At 37.5% G+C, this 10111-nt stretch overlaps 1 pseudogene; it reads left to right on the top strand.

The window, feature by feature from the left end:
* The first annotated feature begins 214 nt into the window (after positions 1-214).
* On the top strand, positions 215-8857 carry LOC136692174 (adenosine receptor A2a pseudogene; annotated as a pseudogene).
* Positions 8858-10111: the final 1254 nt, after the last annotated feature.

Here is a 10111-nt window from a genome sequence, read left to right as displayed (position 1 = left end):
TTAGATATACCAGACACATTAGGTGTATCTGCAAAAATGATTAGTACTGGATCAGTATCACCGATACCAGCCTGAAGATTACTCAGTCTCGGATCGGAAAGGAGATCGGTGCTATCAAACACCGCTTCCGCTCACTTCCGGTGGCACGCTTTGGAAGGGAAATCCTGGGGGCTTTAATGACTTGCTGCCATCGCCCTCTGCTGGCAACCGGCCGCACAGACTGACCCCGTACAGGTTAATGCTGCATTTGATCACTATGAACCTTTACTCTTCCTGGGAAGCCCAGACATTTGAGATTCATATTTTTGAGGTGTGAATTTGAAAGATATATTTAAAATTATAAATATATAAAATTCAGATAAATATCATTAAAATATACAAATACTGTGATGCTTCTCCAACCTGTAATATGTGTAGAATAGCACCTCTCTCACTGCTTTCTAGGCCTGCATCTCTAAAAAAGTAGAAGCAACTGCTTCTACTCACGAGAACTCCGTAATGCTTTATGGCACAGGTCTCACGGGTGTTTAGCTCGCTAGTCTTGCCAGTACGGACATTATGGCAGAGGCTTTGATGAGATTGTGTTGTCAGAGGAGGCAATGCGCAAGCAAACTACTTATGGTTGCACTTTATTGATACATTGCTGTGTTAGTTGGTGATAAGTTTTGTTGATGAAGAGAGAATTTTGAGAGTTACATATAAGTGAGCCACAGTTAGCGAAAGCTAACTTTAGCACAAATCGTGAACTTTTTAGTGTTGAACACAGATTTTTGGCAATAAGTGCTTTTTCTGTTGTTCTTAAAATGGACTTGGAATCAAATATTTTTACATTGACTTTTACTGAAGGTTAAAAATGTTTTTTCTTTCCTCTTTGATAGTTACTGTTTTGGGAGATAAATAGTTTTCATTGGACAGTGACTGTATGTATTTTTCATGGATCTTTTAATCATGCAGATAGATTTTTATAACCATTGTCTTGAAGCTCACACTCAAGGGTGTTTACTCAGAATAGTCACAGCCCACAGGCGTAACAAAAGATGACCAAATCAAACACTTGACAAGGGAAAACATAGCATAAAGACTGCAAGCCATGATATTACCCCCAGCTAAAGCATGGCTCTCCAGAGGAGTGTGAACCAAAATCCTAAAAAGCAATAATGATAACAAACAAGCGAGCAAAACCAGAGACACCACCAGCAAAAGAAAACAGCAAAGACCACAAACACGGAATAGAAAATAACACATACCCAGAAACAATTCATAAAACCCTTTAACAAAAGTCCATTATGTAAGACATAAAAAGGAAGATCCTCCAGACAGCCACAACCTGGCTTAAGTGCCATACACAGAAGACAGTTCTGAGGCTGCACTGGAAAAGGACCTACTATAAAAAAAATGCAAATATAAACAGTGTTCTGCCATATTAAAGTCAGTTAAACTGACTGGCTTCAAAATGTTCATACATTTTTATCATCTTAAAGTGGGAATGGAATTACTAGTCGACATGAAACATTAAGTGTACACACTTTTACTACAATAACTCAAATTATAATGTCAAATCATTTTAACTACGACAACACCACAGCTGTACACAGACCGAACATGAAACCAACCTTTCCAATTAGTTGAATCACTTTTAACCAAGTGATATTTGTACCAGTGTATTCCAGATGGCAATTTGAGGGAAACATTTGTAGGGTTCTTTTCATCAGACAACATGGCGGTGGGTGTTTAGACAGACAGATAGATAAATAGCTAGCTAGACAGATCACTTCATTAATCCCAGATGGAAATAGCAGTAGCTCAAGGTACTGAAAGGTAACACTGTGCAACACAGCAGATAAAAACTGCCAATAAGATTAAACAAACAAGAACAACAGAAAATATTATGTGTACCTCTTGTACAAAGTGCAGGAATGGCAACGTGTCTGTCGTTTCACTGTATACAGTATAACAGGTAAAGTGTCTAGGCAATGTGAACATTCAGTGAGGAATATGTATACAGGCTTTATGTGTATAAATGGTGAGTGCAGTAGACAATAATAGTATTATATAAAATAGGGTGAGTTTTCAAAAAAGAGGACACATGGAGCAGGGTGGCATCACAAATGCTTCCTTAACCACGTAATTCTGCTGTCGAAATTTAATACATAAACAGATACTCGTTAAAAAAATGCCTTTTTGGACAGATTCCTTTCCATTCAACATTTGGCCCTAAGCAAAAATAATAAAATAAATTTTTTGTCATTCTTAACAGGTTATTATCATTGAAAGCCTGTTCATACCAAATTTCAAACTGAAGCCCTGTATTAAAGCGACTTGTTTAAATGTTACTAAAAGCAAGCACCGCATTTTATCAACCAGAGGAAATATAGACTTGATAAACGATCAGAGCATCGCTGGGATCCAGACATTATGTAAAAATACTTGTATTTCATATTTAATGAGGTCTGTCTGATAAAACGTGCTGTATGTGAGAGCTATAATTCAGTCTCTCCCCTGTTCCCCTTTAATGATCCGGAGAGTTGGCCTGTTTTCTTTTAAAGTTAATGTTAAACAGAAAAACTGCGCAGATGTAACTGGATTAACTCGTCAGAAAGTCAGTAACGGTCGGGTGTGTCTGTATTTGTGTCGTTATAGGGACAGTAGTGACGACTTTGTTTTGTAAATTATAGAGCAGAAAGTGAAAGGCTCGTGTGACACATTTCCAACATTTCCAAATACGAAGAAGAGACTATGATAAATGACCTTAACAACTTTCAACACATTTCTATTTGCGGCTCCAGTAAAACACTGGAGTGGAGCTCAGCTGAAAGTAATGTAAAGCACAAGTGTGTCCCATTTCTGCTCCGACCCTTTTTTAGGTCCCGAAGAGGACATGTGCGGTGAAAAGAGGACGTCTGGTCACCGTATATAAAATAGTGCATATTACTGGACAATGTACAATTATCAAGTACTCAATAAGTTAGCAGAGGATATTTGTCACAAGTTTCCTATTGGAGACGTCAGAGTCTCCTGAGTATAGATTTCCTGGGCATGTTGACGTATCTCCATTAGACATGAAATGGTTAGCAGCTGCACTGCTAACAAAGCTAAGGAGTTTCAGAGTGTGACGTATATTATTCTAGTGCAATGCAACTGCAATAGATGGTGACTAGATCTGAGATGGTAAAAAAAGAGGACAATTATATGTTTACAGAGAAAGTTATTGACCAATAACGGTAGCTCTACAGTCAGACCGTCCAAGCGAACCAAACGGAGTAGAGGAGGACGGGACTAGTTTGTGAACGAAACGCTTCTCGAAGTTCTATGTAAGCTCTAGAAAAACAAAATCCCGGACGTTTGTGAAATTCCGCCCGGTCATTTTTTTAAGTCTAAAAAAGAGGACATGTCCGGGTAAAAGAGGACGTCTGGTCACCCTACCAAACATTATCGGTGTCCGCGATTTGTAGTCCCGGGTGGTAGTCCAGATGAACAATCCTGTTGTGTGCTGTAACTGTTTCACTGTGCTGGTGATAAAATATTCAAGCTTACTCTATTGGACGTTTTTTATCTTATATATTTTCCCTAATTTCCGGTCTTTTGTGGGGTTGAAATAGGATGTTCCTTACTTATATAACTGTGGTGAATTCCGATTAAGTCTATAACTCGCTTCAGTATACATTTGAAAAGGTTCCTGGAAGAAGACATTTTCCATGTGATCAGGATGTTTTTATTACCTGCCGAGTCACACATCATGCCCCGTGTTACTTATCAGTGCAGGCTTACATACTGTCTCTGGCGGTCAAACAGAGTCCATGGAATTACATTTAAATGCAGTACTAGTGATGTATTAACTACTGATTGTTTTTTGTTTTTTTTTTCTCTCCATAGAGGTAAGTCAACATTTTACAGCATTTTACTTACTTATTTATTTATTATATACTTCCAAATTTTTATGAGAAGGTTTGATATGCCCTTGAATCTCATGTGCTGAATTTATCATATTTTTTATGGGGAATAAATCAAAATATTATATATTTCAGTTTAACTTATTGGAAAAAATGAAAGCAATACATTTTTTATAACCACATTTTGTATACAAAGGCCATCTTTATTGCCTTTATTTCCCCCACAACCTGTTAATTTCAGTGATTAAAATAGTAAATTAATATACGGCAGTAGTGGATGTGTAAGTATTTTTGCTTAGTTTTACCTTGCTGTACATATTCTGATATATAAAGACTATGATTGCCCAGTAGTACTGGTGGACATTAAAAATATATTAAGAATACAGTATATATTAGAGAATGTATGACCTCTCTTATAAGACCATTATATATAAATAATTTCAAGTTAATGAAAATAGCACCTAATAACATTTAGTTAGGGTGTAATCAGTGTAATCCCAGCCCCCCCCCCCCCCCCCCCCCTTGAATTTTTATTCCAGATCTAAAGCAAAAACATGAAATATTTAAGTACTGTTTATGTGGATGCCAAACAGGTCTTACATGGCTGTTATCTGTCAAATTTTTTTGCACATCTTATAATTAGTTTTATCTCCATTTTTATAAACTCTTGCTTTTTCACACATTTCTTTTGAACCTCAGACTCAAAAAGATGTTGTGCAGTACGTTACACAGGTATTCTTGGGCTGTTGAGCCAAAATATTTTACTAAATGTTAAATTATAGCTTAAAGGATTTCTGAAGATCAAATGGAAATAAAACATCCATGCACCCTGCAGAGGTGTCAGGAAATTAAAAGAATATAATGATTTTATTTAAAGTAGTTGGTAGTTTTTAGTATCTTAATGGAGATCACTGTTTTTGTGGGTGACAGAAAATGAAGTCTTTCATAAAATGGAATAAAAGTGTTTTATGAAGATTCATTTATTTGTCAAAGGGGAAAAAGCTAAAGGTATCTACGCAAGTCTTTATCAATCTCTGTGTGATGGCACAATAGAGAAAGCAGATTGAGACATGAAAGTATATTAAGGCAAATGATAGTGTGTAAACAAACAATACAGTTGCCATATTGTCAGGTAAATATTGCTAGTGGACAGAATAAAAGACTGATAAACTTATCAGTGTCTATCTTTCTACCAACTAACAATAATAATAGGACGCATAAGCTTAGTGTTTTCAAGCTGAAAACATCAAATGCCCTGACAACACACACACTGTAATTCTCTAACCGAGGGACAATATGCTTTTCCAGTAGAGCAGCCAACATAATTAAGTTCAATATTTAATTTCCAGTCAAAATGGGTATTATGTACCAGTTACACAACTTTTAGGGAAGTGGATTTAAAAATCTTATTTCCCGAAGAGGTGGGGGGAAAAACAGCAACACATTCCAAAAAATGAGAGGCATAGGTATGGAAAAGGTCAGTGACATGATTGGGTTGGGCTCAGAAAACACAGACCATTCAAGTTTTTATAAATGCACAAAAGTAGGCACATTATTGCACATGGACTGGGTGGCATGCACACTGAATGATATATACATGTTTTAGAGCAACATGGTGCCATCCTTTATTTTTTTATTTTTTTTGAAAGGCCTAGTTTATATCAGTAACACGAGACCAATCTGGGAGTTAAACTAGTCTTAACCTGTCACTCATTGAAAAACAACTGGTGTATTAAGAAATGAAAAACATTTGCATTTCTAAAACATATATAGACACATTTATATGGATACACCTGATACAAAATGGGAATGGTTGGTGATGTTAACTTCCTGTTTGTGGCACATTAGTGTATGTGGGGGGGGGGGGTCTTTTCAAGATGGGTGGTGACCATGGTGGCCATTTTGGATCCAACTTTTGTTTTTTCAATGGGAAGAGGGTAATGTGACACATCAAACTTATTGGGGATTTCACAAGAAAAACAGTGGTATGGTTTTAACATAACTTTATTCTTTCATGAGTTATTTACAAGTTTCTGACCACTTATAAAATGTGTTCAAAGTGCTGCACGTTGTATTGGATTGTCAATGCAACCCTCTTCTCCCACTCTTCACACACTGATAGTAACACTGCAGGAGAAATCCTAGCACAGGCTTCCAATATCCATAGTTTCAACTACCCATTTTATTAAGGTGTATCCATATAAATAGCCCACCCTGTACATATTAGTGTAGAGTTAAAAGGGCCGTCTTGCAGACCTTCAGAGTCTGATGGACTTGGTTACCTGAACTGTCCCTTGTAAAAAATGAAAGGATTATAAAAACACATTATAAAACCAGAGGTGTATACTGAAATTTCACTTTCCTCATTTCATTGGTTTGGTGATGATTAAGTTAACACATTGACAAGGCCAGCAAACAGGATCTCCATCTGAATTTAACTTTATGGTGGTGGGGGGGGGGGGCCCAATCTGTAAAGATGATCTAGTAACTGCAATCTGAGAAATGTTGATGAAGAATTTTGTTTTTTTCACTAGGGAAGTCTTTCATTCCATTATATTTTTCACCAAAATGAAAGATTGCTTATTTTTATCTCTAATTCCTCTGGGGAAAATGCCCTATTTATAATTAGGGATGCATAAATACCATTTTTTTTCCAAACAAGTATTAGTACAAGTATGTGTATTTTTGAACTTGCCGATTCCGATTGCCGATACTTACTTAGAATTAAGCAATCAGGTGCATTGTGTAATAATATAGTTATAATTAAAATAGTATAATTAAAATATTTTTGTTTAATTAAAAACTTTATTGTTCATTTCTGGAACTGTCCATCATTTATTCATATTATCCATATTTTATTTCCCTATGGGATCAATAAAGTATCTGTCTATAAATTAGTAACATGAGCTGCATGTTGATAGGTAAGACCTTTGGCTGGGCAGTTCTGCACTTGGGAATGTTTATGTATTGGCAGTGTTTTTTTAAGAGCAGCAGCCTGATCTATGGCGTCAGACCCAATTCAAAATTCGTGAGCGGAGGAAATCATTTCGTTTGAGGAAAAACCACGTCAGGCAACGAACAGTGTTGTCGCAAATGGGAAAACATTTCCCGGGAGGAAAATACACTTTGAGTGAAGAAAAATCCACCTAGTTTGAGGACAGTCAAATCACTGCTCTTGGGTTCTCCCTGCAGTCCGCTCTGCTTGGGTTGCCTTCAATTATTGTGAAATAATTCCAGATCTCCAATATTTTGAGTTGTCTGCTCATTAGCGCAGCAACGTGCACTAGGCACAAGGTATCAGAGACTTTTTTGCGATTACGAGTAAACGAACACGGTTTCGGGCTTCTTGCATCTCTAATTATAATATTTTCATATAAATTGAGGCATGTGTCGTTAATCCAAAAATTTCAGCCATTTAACTAAATATTTTAAATAACATGTGATTTGTTTGTTTGTAAAAACAAAACAATCAAACAAACAAACAAACAAACAAAAACTGAACATCCTAGAAGCACAATGATTTCAAAATTATTTGTACAATTTGTAGGATTCTTATCATATTTTTTTGTATGTTTTGTCCAGTAATATTATTTTACAAAGGTGTGTGAATATAAAATCACTGAAATCACTTCTCAAAATATTTCACGCTGATATGAGTTAAACATTTCAAGACATAACAAATATACTGGACTTCTCTCTCTTTGGAATTCAGTATCCATAAATGTTCCTAATGCATGACGACATCATGATTTTTTTTTGTCATTCTAGTGACTGTGGCCGATGACCCAGTACCGGTCCTTAGGTGCTTTACCTGGCCGGCATGAAGAGAGCCATTAACAGCACCTGGGCGGTTGATCAGAATGTCTCCACTCAATCAGTCAACCCCAAGTTCTTTCAATGGCCTTATATTGTGGCCGAAATAATGATATCTATTTTGTCCACCTCTGGTAACCTGCTGGTTTGCTTGGCAGTTGGACGCAATAAGAAGCTCAGAACAGTCACAAACTATTTCCTTGTGTCTCTATCAGTAGCTGATTTCTTTGTGGGCTCTTTGGCCATCCCCTGTGCTATAATGACAGATCTGGGTTTTCCACATCATAACCTACACCTTTGCATTTTCATTCTGTATATGATCATTATGCTAACCCAGAGCTCCATCTTCAGCCTGCTAGCTGTGGCAATTGAACGCTATGTGGCAATTCTACTGCCATTCCACTACCAGAGGCTTTTGAACCCAAGGAACGCAAGGGTAGTCATACTGCTGACCTGGTCTCTTGCTTTCCTTTTGAGCTCGGTGCCACTGCTGGGCTTGCATGACGGAAAGGACAAGGCAAACTACTGTTTATTTTCCTGTGTGGTGAACATGACCTATATGGTGTACTTAAACTTTTTCGCCTGTGTTGTAGTACCTCTACTGGCTATGCTTATCATTTACGTCCACATATTTGTAACCGTGAGGCGACATGTGAGGCAGATTGCAGCCATGCATACTGCTTTGCAGGTGCAAGCCAGGCAAAACGCAGGTATGAGACGAGAAGTAAAGAAAGCAACCTCCATTTTTGTGCTCGTCTTCTTTTTTGCACTGTGTTGGATCCCATTATACATAGTGAACTGCGTGCACTTGTTCTGCCCAAGCTGCCGAATACCACTGGCACTCTCCTCCACCACAATCATCCTTTCACATGCAAATTCTGCCATTAACCCTTTGCTCTATGCCTACAAGATGAAATCCTTTCGCCTAGCCTTCAAAGGCATCTTTCTTTGCTGTCGAGTTGCCGCTCCTTTTCCCGAAAGTTCAGACAGTAAAGGGACCTCAAGAAGAACATAAGGCCCTAAAGCTCTCACCACACAACTGGACAACTGTATTTCACTTTCTGAGTTAATCCCCTGATTCACATTTACTCTCAAGGCACCTCAGTTCTGGAAAAAATAGTACATTCAAAGTGTAATAAAGAGCAATATGTGTTTTTTTTTCACCAAGAAACATAAAAAAAAAAACGTTGATTATTTATTTTACATTTTTATCTCTAAGATGAAATAACTGATTGCTGCATTAAATAATATTGTGAATTAAACTGTTAATGAGGTCAACAGCATATTTTGGTATCGAAGCCAATGTATTGTTTTCAAGCTAACACTGCCTCTTTATAGCAGAATACATCGTATATGTCATATACAGTAAGTAGCTTCACAGATTTTTAACACTGTTCACTCTATATGGTACCAGAACAAGATTTACCTTCCAAATTATTTTTTGTGCATGCTTTCTAAGTTATAATTTTATTGTCACATTCCCCTATGGAGCACTTTTTAGGAGTCTGAACATCTGTTTGCTAGCCTTATGTCAAAATCTATTTAAAAATACCATGAAATAAAATGAAATCAGAGATTCTGTAATAAACCTGTATCAAATATGGCCACATACTTCCGAGGGATTTATCCTATGAAACATATCATCAATGTCCAATTAAAAAAATGTTTTACTACATCATTTGAACACAGCAGCTGTCCTTCACACTGTGTAAAAAAATCATAATGCATGGCCAAATGCTCCAAAATGATATGGAATAAAATATTTATACATTGACTTCCTTTGAAATTTAAGATATTTCTTTTCCTTCTTTTATAAAGTTACTATTTTAGGAGATGCAAATTTTTGATTGGATAACGACAATATACTGGTTCATTCTGTAACAACAAAGCAATCTGACTTACATTTGAGAAAAATAATAAATGAATAGCAACTTTTATTCATTCTTTCAACATCTGTAAACCATATCTAGTTCAGGGTCGTGATGGAGCCTACCCAGAATCACCAGGCACAAGGCCAGTCATTCACAGGGCGACACACACACACACCAACGGACACTTTTGAGTCACCAATCCAGCTACCAATGTCTGTTTTTGGACCGTGGGAGGAAACCGGAGCACCCGGAGGAAACCCACGCGGACACGGGGAAAACACACCACACTCCTCACAGACAGTCACCCTGAGGAAACCCACACAGACACAGGGAGAACACACCACACTCCTCACAGACAGTCACCCGGAGGAAACCCACGCAGACACAGGGAGAACACATCACACTCCTCACAGACAGTCATTCTGAGGAAACCCACACAGACACAGGGAGAACACACCACACCCCTCACAGACAGTCACCCTGAGGAAACCCACGCAGACACAGGGAGAACACACCACACTCCTCATAGACAGTCAC

The sequence above is a fragment of the Hoplias malabaricus genome, chromosome 1 (assembly GCF_029633855.1).
Source record: "Hoplias malabaricus isolate fHopMal1 chromosome 1, fHopMal1.hap1, whole genome shotgun sequence".
Taxonomy (NCBI): domain Eukaryota; kingdom Metazoa; phylum Chordata; class Actinopteri; order Characiformes; family Erythrinidae; genus Hoplias; species Hoplias malabaricus.
This window is presented reverse-complemented; position numbering and strand designations above follow the sequence as displayed.